This window comes from Apus apus, chromosome 3 (assembly GCF_020740795.1).
Source record: "Apus apus isolate bApuApu2 chromosome 3, bApuApu2.pri.cur, whole genome shotgun sequence".
In the NCBI taxonomy this organism is placed as follows: Eukaryota; Metazoa; Chordata; class Aves; order Apodiformes; family Apodidae; genus Apus; species Apus apus.
In genome coordinates, this window is record NC_067284.1 from 18,386,444 (window position 1) to 18,404,351 (window position 17,908).

Sequence of the window (17,908 nt, forward strand, 5' to 3'; positions counted from 1 at the left end):
TGTTCAGCTTCAGGGGGATGCTGTCAGCAGGATGGGAAGTTGTGTGCCACTGCCCTGCACCACTGCTGGAAAAGAGCCTCTCATCCAAGTGGCTGTGACCTGGATATCAGAGAAAGAAAATTTGAGGTCTGTTGCCAAGAAACTGAGTGTCCTTGGCATGTACCAAAGCAGCAACAGAGTTTTAATTATCTAATTAAAGTGTGGTGTCCTGTTATTTTCTATCAGTTAGAAAGCCAGTTGTGGATAGTATCCTGTTGCTCCCTTACTGCTCTGTAAGAGAGGGTACCCGACCTGAGCAGGTAGCTGCCATGGGCACACATATTAAGGCCAACATATTAACAAAAGCAGCAGAATGGTGATCATTGACTTTGCTCTTATATTGTAACTTCTGTGCGGGTTTCTTTTCAAGTTTATAAGTAATTTTAAGATGTTCTGTAGGACATCCATGTTTGGAAATCTGGGGTTATTTTTTTCAGTGGTTTACTTTGTCCTGCATTTTAGCTCTGTGTCTCTTGGGTGGTTTTCATTTTAAATCTGCCTTGGCAAAGTTGAATGGCACATGCTGTTTTGCTTGTTTCTCTCCTGGTCTGCTTTTCCTTTGATATGCCCTGATGGATGTTTGCTGTGGGACAGATTTCAATCTTGGTTATGTCAGTGTAGGTGAAAAAGCAGTCGCTGAAGTCTGTGATTACACTAGAGGAAGTGAAATCAGACATGGGCTTGCCTGTCCAAAGCTGGTAGCTCTGTCAGCATTGAAACAGCCTTTGCCAAGGAGGGAGAGAAAAGAGAGAGGACAGAGCCTGCTGCCAGGAGCCACTGCTGGAGACGGGGCTCTGGTGTTTGGCAGTGTCAGGGTGACATGATGCCCAGGGAAATAGTTAAATACTCACACTGGGAAATAAGTGATTCACATGAAAGAACCTTAAGATCACAATGGTGAGCAGAGTCACTTTGGTTTAGATGCGTAAGCCATGAAGGACAGGAGTCTCATTTTCCTTTCCACTGCACTCCTTACACTTGGTTTATTTGGGGCACATAGATATCCCACAACCTCTGTGTAAAAGAGCTTTGTCAGATCTGGCCACATCTGCTTTAACTTCAGTTATTTTTAACATTCTAGCTTTTTGACCTTTAAAATTCTCCTTGATTGGACTGCAACACATTTTCATGTGCTTCTTCTCCAAGTCCTTTTCAGCTGAGGACAGGATGGGTTCTGATGTGGTCTGCGTGGGTGTTAGCCCTGCAGCCCTGCACTTTTGACCTTCACTGCTAGGGCTTTACTACAACTTACACTATGTAAATGCATGGTAACATGCAGCTTATTAAATACTCAGCTGCTTCCAGACTTACTGGCTCTGCCTTGTCCTGCCTGCTTAGCAACATAGCAGGCTGTGTCCTTAGCAACCCAGGCTGCCATGAAAGCATCACCCACATGCACTGCTTTCCCTACTCACTTCCCCACTGAATATAGTGAATATTTCAAATGTTTTCTGATGGTGAACAAAACCTTGTCTAGGTTTGGGTGTTGCTACCACCTGCCAGCCAGAGCCTGTGCTAACAACTGTAGTACAACGGTACCATGAGGGTTGACTAATGTGGGAAACAAAACCCAGGGGCTTTAGAGGTGCTGGGCTCTTTTCTGCCAGTACTAATGACTGTAGAATATACATACCTATAACTGTAGACCCTATTGTTTTAGCACTTGCTTTTTCTTAGCGATTTCCAGACATCTACTCAGAAGCATTTTTTTTTCATAATTCACAAACTACTTCTCTTTTGGGCTGGAAAAGTGCATGATTTGCTGGGACCTGGGTACTTTTCATCCTCTACTCAGAACTCATTTGCTGCATGGGAGAGGGAGGCAGCCCATATTTCTCTCCTTTATTATAGAAAATAATTTGTGGTTTTGCTCATTGGATTATTTTGTTGTTGTTGTTGTTTCACTGGTTTTGTTTTTTAAAAGCAGGAAAAAGTTATTATAGCTTCACTCAGCTGTTTTACCTATCTTTTGTTTCACCTCAGATGCAGCTCTGCTAAGCCTCTAGTAAGATAAGCACTCAGAAGTAATTATATTAGGGAAAATAAGTGCAACATGAACCCCAGCACATTTTCAAGTCTTAAGCCAGAAGAAATCACAATTATTATCTAGTCTTTCTTCCTAAATAAACAGGCCATAGGTCTTTCTCACTGTTATTTCTACATTAAGCAAATAACTTCAGTTGAAGTATGGTCTATTCTGCCACAGATGGAATGAAAATGAGGATGCTCGCTCAGAACACCTGAACTACTTCTAAAATAATTCTGTTTCAACACATTTAAGGGAATAAATAAATAAATATTAATTTTTTTAAGAAGGAAGAAAAAAAAAAAAAAAAGACATTAACACAGCAGATACCCTGGTGGCTTCTGTGCTGCCACCAGGCTGTTCTTGAAGTCTTCATGGGGTTAAGGCATCTGATATTTCAGATCCTAAAGTACAATGGTATGTATTTTCCTGGAGACAACCTCTAGACGTCCTGCATATAATGGTAACATTTATATAACAATTTAGGTCTTCAGAGAAGCACACAGAAGCTGGGGACTGATCTGTGCAACTCTTCAGTGGAGTTTATTATATTTGAACTGTTTTTTGCCTTCAGTGAGCATGCAGGGAAATTAAACAACTACTCTGGAGCCACCAAATGCATCTGAGGTAGGGCCAAGATTAGAATATTGATTTCTGGCCTCCCCAGTCCCAGGCTTGGTTCACTACATTATGTTGTTTTTACAGATAACGTTTAAACAAATAGATCTTGACATATCAAAAGCTCAGTAGCCTCTCAGTAAATTGAGCCAGGCTTTAGCTGTTCAATTCCTGTGATTTGTGCGTGCCTCACGTTCGGTCCCAGTAATCTCAGTAGCTATTGTGTATTTACAGTGAAACCCACTTCTAGCCTGAAGCATACTAGACTATTTTTTTTTCTCTTAGAGTAGAAATAAGCCTAATTATGATACATTTTCTTTTTGCAAGACTGAGATCTGCAAATGCATTACTTCAAATAAATTCTGCTTCAATCCTCTTAAAAAATACCAAAAAAAAACAAAAACCAAACACAGAGATTCTCAGGCCTAACCAACAGTTGCTTGTTGCTCTTTCTAATTCCTTGTTTGAGTAGAAATCAGAAAAATGGGAAAAGTCCCATGAACCCAAAGTTCAAATCCAAGTGCCTTTAATGAAATCGCTACGTAACCTGAAGATACTCAAGTTTCTGGTATCTGAATGCCAAAGAAAAGGCGACTATGTACTTGAAAGCTGCAATAAATGCTACACAGAGAATAATTCATGTGTATTTGTAGTAGAAGATTGGTCACCCAGTATCTACAGTGGTGTAAGAATATTGCCATTGCTACAGTGCAGGAAATCTCTGAATTACCTGAGCTTGCTGAGATACAGACCAGAGCCTTTTTTCCACATTGCTGAACTCCAGGTATCTCATCTGCAGCTAACAAAGGACCCTGCTAACTCTTACAGAGCCTACTTGAAGTCTGGCAGACCTACAAGGTCTGTACTGGTGTTTCAAACACGTGAAGTTATCTAACAGCTTTCTCCACCCTTCCTTGTTACTTGATGCAGTAGCACGATGTCATTTGTCAGAGTGCCAAAACTGGAGACATGCTGAATATGTGAATACCAAGGAAGTGGTTTCCTTAGCAATAACAGGCATGTGAAAGTCAAAACTTCCTTTCCTCCTCATGTGACCTTTTTCAAAGCAATTCAGCCCAGGGACAATAGGAGCGAATTCCAAGCACCAGCAGTGTTCCTGTGTTGCAGGCAACGATCTGCCAAATGGCCAACTTCTCTTACCTTTTTATTAAGGTAAAATTCTATTTCTCTCTAGTACCTATTCTCTAGAGATTTGGCGTGTTTATACACACCAAACATAGTGTACAACATAGTGTTTCCTGAAAGCAGAATTGCCTAATGCCATAGAAACAAATATACAGAAGATTGCTAAGTAATTTTCTTGCCATTGTGGACTAAAACTTTTATTATACATAAAATCCCAAGCCCTTTCTGCCAAGAGGAAATAAGAGCATGGACCTCCCTGATGATACTTAGGACTTTTTATATAGGGTGAAAATTACCATACCATATGAAAACCTCTAAGAAAAAAAAGAGAGAGAGATCAATTACAAAGGCAAATAAGAGGACAAGATGTTCATCTCACCCATCCTGAACACCAGTGTAGTATCAGTCCTCTGTTGCTATTCTTATTCTGAATGTTTGGTGCAGCCTTTCCTCATCCCTAAGGAGACAGCAGTGACAGCCAGCAATACTGACACAAAGCTGCCTGTCCAAGAATCCTGAAGTATTTTCTAAAAGCAGCTACTAAATTTAAACCTGAGCTTCCTATTGAGTTAGGGAACTATTCCCCAGTTTTTCCAGCTGGGGAGATGGTACAGCAGGTATTGTCAACAGGGCAGAGAAAATTCCTGTTGGAGCTAGAAATGGTCAGTCGGCATCCTTTCTGTATTGCAACGTGTGAGAGGCAGGCTTGGATTTCAGGAACTCAAGGCAAGTTCTGGTCTTACTGTTCTCCTCTGCTTCAGTGTTCCTGGGCAGCCCCTCGCCAGCTGCCTTGCTGCCCACCAACAGGGCCTACTCTGAAGTCCCTGGTAATTAACAGAGAAGGGATTCTCCAGTTCTTGGGGATCACTGATTATCATCTTGCTTTTAGTCACACATCTTGCTGTGGTTTGCTTGGGTCTCTTCCCCATAATTTCAGCATTTAGTTTTAAACTCTAGAGGACAACCAGAAGTTTTCAGAAATCAACTATGCAATGGCAATAGCTGAGTTTGAAGCCAGTCCCACCAGGCAGGAGAAGAAATTTGACAGGAGATGGTCCCTCTGCAGCTTTCTGTGAAGCTGGGAAAGGATGTAGCACAGATTCAGAGCCTTAACGTCTGGAGGAAAACAGGCAAGCCATCTGCTCCCACAGGTGCTGGCACATTGGTTCTTTGTGTCAGTTACACCAAGGCAAAACTTATTGTCCACCCAAGCATTCACGTCCAGCAGAGTGTGTTAAGTACCAGTGGTGAGTTGTTGTGTGACATCCCAGTTCACTCCTGGCAAAATGTCATATGAAGCACGTTCACATTTCATGCCAGGAGCTGCGCAATTGCTGTGCAGTATTCCTGTGGTTTCTGAAGATGGACTATCATGGGGATGCTCAAGGAAGGTCACGGATGGGCTGTTCTTGGGGAACAAGGCTTGGCACATGGCAGCAGCCTCAGCCACTGATGCAGGGCCCAAAGGGGTGACATTCAAACCAATTTTTCATTACACCCTCAAAGCCGAAAGGCAGGCCTGACCAGACATAGTGACAGCCAAAGCAAACCAGACAAAACTGTGGCGAACCATTGCTGTGAGGCTGTCTGGATACAAGACACCTGCCCCACACAGGGAATGAGTAACACGAGAACCAGGGCTGTGACTCCTGCGAGGGAGTGTGTAAGCAGCAGCCAGGTCATGGCTGCAGCAGCACCACCACAGCACGGTGCAGTGTGGAGATGGGCTTTCTGCCATCAGGAGGCTTTGCAGGAGATACCACAAGCACAAAGTACCACACTACACAGGCTGTGTGAAGTACAGACTTGGAACATCAATGAAGCTGAAGCCAAAGACAGCTGAGTGCTACAAGGCAGTGCCTTGACATAAGAAAGAAGGACTCAGAAAACAGTGCCTGCCTTTTTTTTACTGGTGTGACAGAAAGAGATCAGAAAAAGGTGTAGGAGCAGCCCAGAAAAGGCTCTACAGCAGAGGAAAGATGGCAACGGGCTGCCCACATGTCCCCCTCCAACAGTAACTATACAGGCTTGGTCAAAGTCAAGCTAGGCAGGACCCTGGCACCACAATAATACCCAGTAAACTACTGCAGTACCAAACAATGCTGATTTTACTACCTACCAGTGCCTGAATGAGTATTTCAGGATTTATTCAGCTATCTTCACATTGGTGCACTGTGTGGGGCACTTTCCAATCCTCCTGTCACACATGGGGCCAGGGCAAGGGCTGCTGCTGGCTCTGTGGGACTGGAAACGCACTGGGAGATGCTGGGATGGATGTGGGCAAGGTGTTGAGTATGGGGTTTCAAGGAGCTGTGGGGCTCCCCTCCCAGCAAGGTTGGAACAGAGCAAAGATCCCTCCAGCCCCCAGCATGCTCCATACAGGTGTCTCCATGGGCAGGCTGGGGATTTAGGAAGGTACAGATCAGACCGGAGAAAAAGCAGCTTAGCCAAACACTTCAGCCCCTCAGACACTGCTGGCCCACCACCATCCGTGTGTCTTGATGTCAGCACATAGAGCAATCAAATGCATTTCAGAGGCTGGGGGGCTTCAGTGGGCTGGCTGTGAGGATCAGCTCTGGGTGGGGAGGCAGCACTTGGCATGAATGACCCCAGGCTCCAGGGGGAAGCACAAATAGTGCAAAAACATAACAGCAGCAAAAAGAACTGGAAAGCAAAGAGAGGGGTGTGCCGGGGCCTGGCAGTCTTGGAGAAGCAGAGACGCTGGAGACTGGCACCAAGCTGCATACATCTGGCTACAGTGTTAACTGCTGAGCTCAGGGAATCCTTTCCTATCAAGGACTAATTTGAAGCTACAGGCTCAGTGCATTAGAATTACCCAACACAGAGCAGACTGCAAGATATGTGTCACATGCTGTGGGACTAGGCACTATTTCCAGTGATCCCATAGAAGTGTCACAGGATTATATTCTCAGCTACATGTCACTTTTTAATAGCGCTTTTTTATTCCATTTTCCTTTGTTCATTTTCAGATAGGCTTTATTTCTTTTTATGTCTCAGTTAGCTTCATAAATCTATTTGAAAAATTACTTGACAACTGTTTAAGCAAAAATTCTTTCTAATAATGTGTTCCTTTTGGAGAAAACCTGGCCAAATATGTTCTGATCTGTTCCTTCTTAGGAGAGATAACGCAGTCAGGATATGCCAGCTCCTTCTGCATAGTCCCATTACTTTTTTCCCTTCATTCTTGCATGTTTCAGTTTTACAATTGCTCCCATGGGTCATAAAAAAACAAGATATAAGGAAAATATATTCAGCATATTTTGAAAAATAACAAGCTGTGTCCTTTACAGGAAATGTGGGTTAAAGCATATTATACAAACTTCTGTCATATTCTTTGATCTCACTTAACAGGGACATAGTTCAGCCACACTGGTTTCTTCAGAGCATGTGCTGATATGATTTAATTAATAAATCAGATTTCAGATTCTATGACTGCTAGAAAATGTTCAACAGCAAAGTCATTTTGACCGAGCTGCTTTTCAACATATTATCCTTCTGCTGAAAGATCCCTCAATGAATCCAATATTTGTTTCAGGGACTGAGGAGAGCAATGACCTACTATAAACAGCACTGCCTGGCAGCCAGAGCTTGTCATCATTAAGTTACTGCCACAGCAGCTTGTTCCCAACCTTGCTGAATAAACACAGGTATTAAATCATTCAGCTGATGGAAAAAAATGCAGATTCTACTCAAATCCATGTATTACGGTGTTTCTAGACTACAATTTTTGAGTAGTGTGTTTTTAAAAAGTATCGGCTTGGAGATGTGAGTGCGAGCTAAGGCAGCGCTTCATGCCTCAGTACAGAAATGTTCCAGCTCTTCCAGCACATGCTGTCAGTTGAGTGCACTTTTGAAAACAACTATGAAATTACTATGAAAGAAAAGAGAATCAAGCATATTGTTCTGGATCTGCAAAAGCTTCTCCAGATGAAACACCCAGTGAAAAGGAACCTCCAGTGACTGAGACCAAGGGCAGGGTGCAGATATGAGTGGGATGCAAAGACAAGGGTGCAAACATGAGGGTGGGATAAGGGCCCAAGCAGACACGCAGCTCAGGTGAAAGAGCTGTTTCACCAAACACCAGTTGTATCCTTCCTCTCAGCACAGACTTGCAACCTTGCCTGTTCACAGTGGATCTCTAAGCCCTTTGGTGTCCGAGAGCCACCAGATACCTACCAGGTTGAGTAAATGAAAAAGCATCTGTACAGGAAAGCAACAGCTTTCTGATTATTAACTTAAAAACATGCAATTGCTCAGAAAGCTGCTTTTTTTTTTTTTTTTTCTGTTGTGGACAGCTGAAGGACACACAGAAATTCAGTATCTGTGCTATTGCAACTACTGAGACCTGAAAAACAGGTTTATTACCAGTTCTACAGGTGGATATGGATCTCCTGTCTTTGGTTTCACTTGTTCTTAGTGCTTGTCACTTGATCAGGCAGAGTTGTTCCCATTTCTGGTTAATTCTTCCTTTGCTTCAAACTGTCTCACAGGCAGTGTTTGGGAAGAGCACCTGTCTTTCCAGTACCATTTTACATTGGCAGATCTCCAAGAACTTCACAAAAAGAAAAGAAATTGAAGGAATGAGGCAGATTTGGGGGAGTTGGTGTTTGGGGAAGGGTAGGGAAGTGCTGTGGATCACTGTGTCATCCTCAAGGATCAGGTAGAGTTGTCATGTGAAAAAAACAGTGTGGTAGGTCCTGCAGTGATACCCAAGCTCCCTAAATCCCCTGTGTCTGCCACTACCACTGAAACTCACCAAGCAAACCCATTCTTGTGCTGGTTCACCTACAGAAAATAAGCTCCTGCTTCCGGCAAACAGATGCTGCATCCAGTGGCTGCAGTTTCTATTGGGAACCTGAAGGTTTCAACCCTGACATGGCAATGTCATACAGGTATCACTATAAAGCTTTGGGGTTTTTCTCCTCCAATTTTAAAAGAAAATGACTTATAAAAGCTGCATTAAAAGCAAGCCATAAAATCAAGCACTCCCATGTTAGGAAAGGTAAGAATTAGGCTCTTTTTTCCCCAACTCTTTTTTTGTCCCTGCATGATACAATCTTTAATTATATTCCACCAGCTAAACAGTAAGAAAAATGCTGCTGCTTACTTTTACTGGTAATTTACTGTAGGAAATAATATGTTAAACATGAATGACATGTTCAGTGATTTAATATTACCAAAGTAATAATGTAATAAAATATTGTGGTTTGCTCCTCATGTTATACTTACTGTACAAATGTTTCAATGAACAGCATGGAGGGCATGGAGCTTGAAGTACCATTTGGTGCAAAAAAAAAAAAAAGTGTTTTATTCAAAGAGAAAAGTTATCTCAGAAAAAAAGCAAAGGATGGAAACTAATTACTTTCTCATCACAAACATTCAGCTAGAGAAGAGAAGCTTTAAGAAACTCTGAGCAGCTTGTATTGCAAAACTGAACTGTAAGTTTGTGCTGCTTGATGGCCCCTCCCCAGCATCTACAGGGCCCTGGTCCTTAAAATCTTGTTCACAGCAGCTGTTGAAGTTACACAGCCATTTACCATCACAAGACTGTCCAAAAATGAGTAAATCCCAGTTCTTGCAATGCAGTATTTCATGTTCTCCCTTTTTTTTTTCTGTATTCACCTCTATTCCAAATTTTAATTTGCTATGAAATTTTATGTTTAGGATTCTGGTCTTTTCCTGGTAGAAGGTGCAAAGAGCTACAGAAATTTACTGTTCTCTTACAACATTACAAATATAACTCGTTTTACGTTTAAATAAATATGTAAGACCTTGTACCAGGAGAGCTGCTGTCTTTTTAACCTATTTTTTTGCCTTTAACTACTACATTTTTTTTGCTTTTTACTAATATTAAGTAGTACTAACTATATTGTCCTGTTGCCCTTAGCAAGACAGCTTAAGAGCAAAATTCCTCTGGTACCAGAAAGGCAAAATTGGGCTCTTCGTTCTTTAAACAATGATTCAAAGTCACATTGCCCTTATTGTTGGCCTTCACTACTGAAGAGTTTCCTCATGCCTGGCTTCACTTGGACTTCATGGCTAAGGTTTCAGCTAATGATGTTATCAGACAATAGCAGAACACTATTCAAAACAACTGGTAAAATCCCTACCCTCTTCCAAAGCTGCCAGGCTAGGACAAAAGAAGCGCTGCAATACCTACTGTTGTTTCATTGTTTCAAAAATAACTTGCAAATTATTTGATAACATGTCCTGAAAACAGACAGATCTTCTGTGTCCCTTGACAATTGGCTATGATCTCTTGTTGTTGGTTTTGGTTCTTTTTATTATTTTTTTATTTTTAAACCATAGCATTAATATGGAATGAACTGTTGCACTACCCAGTGAAGCTCATCAGAGACAGCAAGCATAGGCTGTCAGGCATACATCACATCTAGTAATTTTGTTAGGGAGCTCAGGTCTGTGTTGTTAGCACATACTTCTCTTACTGTGCTGTTCAGAGTCAAACCATGGTATTAATAATTATGGAGACTGAATAGGGTAACTGGTAATACTGGGGATATTGTGGGCATCCCTGTGAGGCAGTAAATTGAACTGTATCAGTCAAGAGGAATATATTGTTACAGTTGAGATCTGAAGTCTAAAAGTCACTGTTAACTAAAATGCAAAATAGCTATTTTCTTAAGTTGTGTTCTTTGATATCCAGAGCAGCAAAAATGCAAGACAATATTCCAGTTACTCTGATCATGATTTTTTGAAGGTTAAACACTACATACTCCTCCTAAATTGTAACTCTTTGTGTGCATGGTCAAAGTAGTGAATTGGACATCTGCTGCTGTCCTCTTGACCAGCAAGGCCACTCCAAGAAGATGTTTGCTGTGCTTTCAAAGAAACCCATTGCTGTGCTCCACAACAGTGGAGGGCAAAGATCTAAGCCCGCTTGCCCAAATGTTATATATTCATATTAAATCTCCTGAAGATGGGAAACCATCATTTAAATGAAAAAGAGAAAAAATTTTGGAAAACGGCATTTTTCTGAATTATACTTTCATTCAGAAATTTAGTGGCAGAACTGCCCAATCTTAGTATTATTTATTGGGCAGGTTCATTATGTTTGAATCTATCAGCCAACCCAAAACAGATCCTCTTGTGCTAGACATTCTAAACCCAAAAGATGTACTGAAAGTTGGACTCTGCAGAAAATGTGTTGCTTGGGGGAGTGCCTACATTTGTAACTTTTTTAGTAGAAACACTTTTGGAGTAAGAAAAATGGCATAATATTCATTTCACCCAAAAGCTCAGCCTCTATAGGCCATGCTGCTCTGAAATGGAACATGAGCCAGAACATGTTGCTTGTTTGTGACTGGAAACAGCCAGAGAAGAGGCAGAGACAGGCAGTCACAGCTGCAAGAGAAGGGTGGAAAATGCCAGCCTGAGAGAAACTTGAGGACTCTTTCTTTCTGGTAGAAAACAGACTGGAAGAAAGTGAGGAGCACTGAATCAATATCAAAGAAGGTACGTTCTTCTACAAGGAGACAGAACTTTGTCACTGCCACTCCCAACTCTGCCTTTGACTTGGTTTTCTGATGAAAATATATTGGGAGGCCATGACTATTGGCCCAAAAGGTATTTGAAGCACATTTCATGAGTTTAGAGCAGATCAGGAAAAAGGGTATCACTGGTTTTGCCCTTAATGTAGCAGTCTGTTTGTCCTTCATTAAAAAACAAAATGACTGCTTTTTCTTCCTCCTAGCCTCCCACACAGCAGCTCTGCTGCAAAGCAGATGCCATGTAGGGTAGGTACCTCTTCTTTCCAAATGTCTTGTTTAATCTCCTCCTTCCCTTCTGTTCAGTTTCTATTGCAGTACAATAAAACCCAAGCTTTGTCCACCAGTCTATGTGTATACATTAGATCTACAACCTTGTTTGTAGTTCTGATGACCTCTGGGGAGTATATATCAACACTTTTTCATCTCACTAGAGCAGTGAAAGTGAGTAAAACACAGTTGTTTTGTCTTTGAGCATAGGATTTGATGAGGAAGTTATCTTGGTAATTAAAAAACCCCAACTACCCTCCCCTCCCCAAGGACTCTGAATGGCTTCTCTATTAATCACTACAAGGACACCATTGACTTGCTGCATTTGGGAGAAACATGCCTGTAACAAAGTAGACACAATTTTTTTTTCTAACTCAAAGAGCATTTCATTTGGCAAATCTAGTAACTTTCCCTTACAGATATTACAGTAATAAACTGCCTGGAAAAAAAGGTAGTAAATATAACCCTGCACATCTTAAATATATGATTGAAATTGCTGTATTTACCAAGCTATTTTAAGTATAAAACAGTTCAGCTCTACAAAGGTCGGCAAGACTGGGCTAACCCAGCCTTCTCATCAATCCATATGGAATTCAAAGCCTGCTGAGAGTTTGCCATTGATGGAGTGCCAGAAAAATCTAAGTTAAGGCCACGATGGCTGTGTTGTGAGATACACGGGAGAGGATTTTGGCACCAATGTGCCTATGCAGGGATACTCAGCTTGCAAGAGAAAAGGCTGAGAAAGGACTTCCATGCCACATATGGGAAAAAAATCCAAGTTCAGCCAGATCTGTTTTTGTTAATTGTAATACTGATGACTCTCCCATGGCCACAAGATGCAGCGTATGCCATCTGAGCTGGAATTACCCTCTATTATTCTGGTATCTATGGCATGGGACTCCAACTGTGGCAAACCTCCTCAAAGGGCAAGAGTCACAGATGTTATTCCCAGGCAGGAGGAAGCCCATGTGGGCTGGCCACCAGTGAGCTCTTACTGCCAGCGTTCAAACTCAACAGCAAGCAACTGAAGATTACTTGTCTGCCACCATTAGGATTGCAAGCAGATGTGTAAGGAAAATATAATAAGGAAGTAAGTCGAAAGTGGGAGAAAATACAACAGGGCTTTGTCAAAGGTGAATCTTGCAAGGCAAACTCAGTACCCTCAGTGAGAAGTAAGGTTCTTGAACAAGGAATAGGAGATCCAGCATGGCTAGACCTCAGCCAGCATTTGGAACATGATTTCATGGAAAACAGTTACAGGTGAGTTAGTGAGGTGCTGCAGCTTGGGTAAGACACTGGCTAAAGGGAGATGCCACAGAGGGAATTCTCCCCTTCAGAAGCAAGTTCCAGAGGGATCAGGCATTAGGTCTGCCTAAAGTTTAACAGCTTCACCCACAAAATTGGCACTAAATTTTGGGGCGTACCAGTGAAATATCCTGATGAGGGAGCTGGGAGGGACGGCCGGGACAAAGAAAGGTCAGGATAATCAAAAAAGTATTTGCCTGAACTTGAGGATGGGATAACATGGCTCAAGTTCAAGCAACAACATAATGCATTTTGAGATTAAACAATAAATACACCCAGTTTCAGGGTGTACAACTGTGACTCTTTGGGTAGGACTGAGTATGCTTGTGGGTCACCAAATGAACAAAACATAGCTATGGGAAAAGCAGTGAGACCCCAAGACGGAGGCTTTTGTACCTGCATGATTTGTTTAATCTTTCTTCTGCTCCCTCCTTGCATATATAAAGGACTTTGTTTTCCTGACACTCCGATACTGATAGGACTGATCAGAGGAGGCGTCTGTCCATGGCAGAGATGACTGGAGACAAGGCTTCTCAGTTGACAGGACTGTTCTCGTCTCTACCAGCTTCTCTATCCGGACCCCAGTCGGGATGTCACTCTGTGTTTTCGCAAGCCCTTTTTGCCCCCCACCCCTCCCACCTCACCAAGAAGTGTCTGGGGCGGCAGGGCCGCGGCGCCCGGCTGCTGGCGGAGGCCAGCAGGCCCCGCAGGCCCGGTCTCCCACCAGCCGTCCAGGCCGCTGAGGGGCCATCGCCCAACTGGCGGGGGGGCCCGGCCGGGACGCGCCGCTGCGGCCCCGCTCTCCCTCCCTCCCGCGCCGCAGCTCGGTGAGCCGGTCCCGCCTCTCGCAGCTCCGGAGCCCCGGGCCGGGCTGTCGCTGCCGGCCGGCGGCCGCCCCGGCTCCGCGCCGGGCGGAGGGGACGGGCCTGCCCGCCGCTGCCCGCGCCATTGGCTCGCCCGGGGGGACCCTCCGAGCTCCCCCGCGCCTCATTGGCCGGGGCTGCCCCTTTCCCCCCCTCCGCTCATGGGCGGAGCGGGACGGGATCCCCTCCGGCGGGGCGGGCGGCGCTCGGAGCCGGGCGGGGGCGGCCGGTCGGTCACCTGCGCCCGGGGCGGTCCCGCTCCTCCGGCCCCGCCGCGGCGGCCGGGGGGGGCCGGCCGGGGGGAGGCGGCGCCGCGGGGCCCGCGGCCCTCAGGGGGACCGGCCGGGGAGAGCCGGAGAAACAAAGAACATGGCGAGGGGAGGAGGAGCCTGCGCCCCCGCAGGGAAGGGCGCTCGGGGGCGGACAATGCCCGGCCCGGCCCGGCCCTCCCCTCCCCGGCGGCGCCTGGGGACGGCTCCTCCCGCCCCCTTTCCCCGCCCCCGTGGCCGGGCCCGGCGGGGGTTGGGCCTGGCCCCCGCCCCGCCGGGCGGGACGGGACGGGCTGGAGGCGGCGGCCGGGAGCGGCCCCGCCGCTTGTCGCAAGTTTCAGCCGGAGGGAAAAGTTGGGCCCGGCGTCGCGGCCCGGCGGGACTCGGCCAGGTAAGGAGCGAGCGCGGCGGCCGCCGGGCCCTGGGGCCGCCCCCCCGCCCGTGGCCCGGGCACCTGCGGCAGCCGGGCCGGGCTGCCCGCTCCGCCCGCCGCCCCGCGCGGGTGCCGGCCGCGGCCGCAGGTGCGTTGGGGCGGGACGGCGCGGGGCTCTGGCCGCGGCCGCCGGGTCCCGTCAGGGTTTGGGCACCCGCCGCGTTTGGGAACTTTTTAGAAAGTTCGAGCATTGCCCGCCCTGTCAGCGGGAGAGCCGCCGCCGTGCCTGCCCGGGGCACCTGGCCCCCGCCCCGGCGGGGACTGCCCTCCGGTGCCGGCATGGATACCGCCTGGAATTCTCCTTCCTAAAATTGCGTGGAGTTACCGACCTACCTGTGGGAGAGGTGCTGGGGCCGCTGCTCTTGCAGAAGAAAAAACTTTCACGCCCGTTTTCGTCTTTGAGCTGCACGGAATGCGACTCTCCGCGGGTCTGTCTCAGCCCTCAAGTTGTTTTTAAGTTCTTCTCTTGAATAAGTAGAGCTTGTGTCAAAATGATGGTAGTAGTGCTCTGAGGCCTGGGTCAGGATTTTGATCCTTTAACTTTTTACTGAGTTGAAGGCTTTTTTTTTTTTTTTTTTTTTAACTAACGATTTGAAGATCCAGTTTGAGAGGTGATTTAACTGGCTCTGTACCGAGCGTTCAGCTTTTCAGCATCAGTTTTAAGATGTCTTGAGCTAGTTACCTGAAATTCGGATTTCCAGAAACATTTAGAAGTGAAAAGATGTCGCTGGTCTAACTAAAATCATGATTAATGTGTTCATAATTAATTCTGCTACAGTCCCTCCCACCCCTTCCTCCCCCAGTTTTACATCCAGGCAGCTCAGTTGCATATCAAAAGCCTGTTCTCATTTTTATGTAGTAAGTTACTACACTTTCAAACTATTCTTGCTCCTTTTCTTACTCCTTCACTCACACGCTGAAAAGTTGAAATTTTGGGGAGAGAGAGAGAAGAGTGTATATGTATACTTGCCTAGGCACAAGTACTAAATGACAGCTTAACAGTACGAAATCTAGGAGCATAACTTAGCAAAGGTTAATTAGTTATTGTATTTATATCTGCACATGTAAGTATAGGATGTGTAGAATTTTAAGGTGAAAGTGTCACGGCAGCTTTGGAAGGTACTGTTACACATCGCCCCAACTTAAGAAGAATATCTCTTTAAAATGTGTTGACATTTAATTGACCTTTGAAAGTTCATTCTGTTAATCATACTCAAAGCGCTGAAGCTATGGTTGACTGATCTGGTGTTCGTACATTCAGCCGTGCTCAGCATATAAATTCTGCAGCATAATTGCTACTTATTGAGCAAGAGTTTCTTTTCTTCTCCGAAAATGAGAAAGTTTTGCTTCACCTCCGGCTGGGTGGTAGGGTAGAGTTGTGAATCCAAATGCTTTCCTGCCATCAGTTGTTGTGGCGGGTGTGGCCTCCAGCCAGGCAAGAAATTCCTTTGCTGAAACTGTTTTTTCTCCTTCCTGAGGCCACAAACAGGGCAAGGTAACCTTGAAGGTTACCTCTGTGTCTAGTGGAGTCAAAACACAATGGCTCACTTTTCTCCTTTTCTTCTAAAGGAAAGCTCTTCTAAACTCCAGCTGTTTGGATGGAGAAGGCTGAGTTTAAATAAGTTGATTCCAGAAGATAACAACCCCCTCTGCCGTCCTCCTCCCACCCCCCCAAAAGGCAGCAAACCTACAACTTGCTTCTTAAAGTCAAACCTAAAACCCCCCTTGTTAAAACACATCCTGGCTACTTCGTTGCTGTTGTCCATAGCTTTGTTGTAACCAAAGTGTGTATGGGCTCAGAGAATGGAAGCATGACATACGAGGTTGCTATCAAAAGATCTAGGTAAAGATTAATTTCTGTTATGTTTCTTTCTGAAGGATAGGTTTCCTTATGAGGTTAATAACACCAGCAATATTTTTTTGTGTTGAGACCTCTTGTGTCGTATGTTGAATTTGTAAGTCTTACCTGTTTCCTTGTAACATGGTGAGAGAGACACTAAATGTTGAATGCAGTGCCTGTGATTCCTAATAGATCATTAGCTCTTTCCTGTTACCATTGAAAACTAATTAATAGCTCTTACTCTTAATTATAAATCTACTTTAAAAGTTAGAGCCCTGACAGTGCTGCTGTGCTTTTTTAAGCTAGTTTCTCAATGCAGCTTTTGTAGCTGAAATCCCCTTCCCTTACTGTGAGGTCAGGTGTGATGTGTGAGCTGCATTTGCAGCCCAGTAACTGCCCTGCTGCTCTGTAGGGTTAGGAACCATTAAACGCCAGGGGTGGGGTCACCTGGGGGAGCATTTTCATCCAGGCTGCCTTCAGCAAGTGCTTTGAAGAGTAAAGAAGAGATCCTGTGCTTGAGTTGTGTTTATTTTGGTCAATATATACAAGTGCTGCATGTGATTCTTTTCTCTGAATCTTTAGAATTCTGAAATAAGATAACTATGCCAATGGCATGTCTGTACTTTCTGTACTTTCTGACAGAAGAAGGCAGAAAACCCCAAAGTAGCTTAAGGGCTGGAGTGTGCAGATGCCTGACCTGCATCTGCTTTGATACCCTGTAGCCCAGAGTTTGCGTGTGCCCCTGCAGGGGAGGGCTGTGCAAGAAGGTTTCCTTGGAGGTTTCCAGCCACCTTGGAGGGCGAGGAGCAGCATGCCTCAGGTGAATAGAGAGAGATCTATCTCTCAAGAGAGAGATCTGTCATACATGTCAGCTCTTCAAGTGTCTTAGGCCTTGAGTCTGGCTGAGTGAAGTTGTTGATCTATTTGTATTATTTGCAGTTGCAAATGTTGTCCTGGAATGAGATGCCTGAGATGGGTCTTTTTTTCCAAAAGCTCTTCCTTAGGTCATCTTGCTGATTTGGAGGAGGGATTTGAACGTGTTGCTTTCCTTAGTGGCAGGAGCTTTGGGCTGAGTCTATTCTGTTGAAATTTCTGGACAAAGCATGGATGGCATCACCACAACAGCACAGGCATCCAGCTTAGGTATTGAAAGCCAAGTTTTGGTTTGTGGCTTGGATAGAACTAGGGGAAATTAAAACCTGAATGCCTCATTTCTTGGTGTTCTTACTGCACAAAAAGGTTTCTGGTGCAGCTGGCTAATTCCCAAACTCCTGATTTCCTTGTTAGGAAAAAGGAGAGATCTGGAAGTTGCACTTTGAAAAGCATATTCCTAGGTTTCAGTGGATTTGAGAACAGTATGGAGGTTTGGGCATGTGGTGCTGGTTCAAGCGAAGTGTTACGAAGACTTCAGTGTTGGTACACGTACTGCTGGCAAAAAGTTGTGTGCTTGGAGGGTAGTAGCAGCTGAGCACAGATGTTTAAAGTTTTATTCATATCTGAAGCTTTATCAGGCACCTAAACCCTTGAGGGTTAAGAGCGAGTCTTATGAGAGTGATGGTTGATGTTCTTTCTA

At 44.9% G+C, this 17,908-nt stretch overlaps 1 long non-coding RNA gene across 2 annotated transcripts in view; it reads left to right on the forward strand.

The window, feature by feature from the left end:
• The first annotated feature begins 14,293 nt into the window (after positions 1 to 14,293).
• Positions 14,294 to 17,908, forward strand: part of LOC127383078 (uncharacterized) — a 67,199-nt gene continuing 63,584 nt past the window's right edge. For both annotated transcript variants that reach the window (XR_007889109.1, XR_007889108.1), the window contains exon 1: positions 14,294 to 14,453. This is a non-coding gene — a long non-coding RNA (uncharacterized LOC127383078). The remainder of the gene's footprint in view (positions 14,454 to 17,908) is intronic.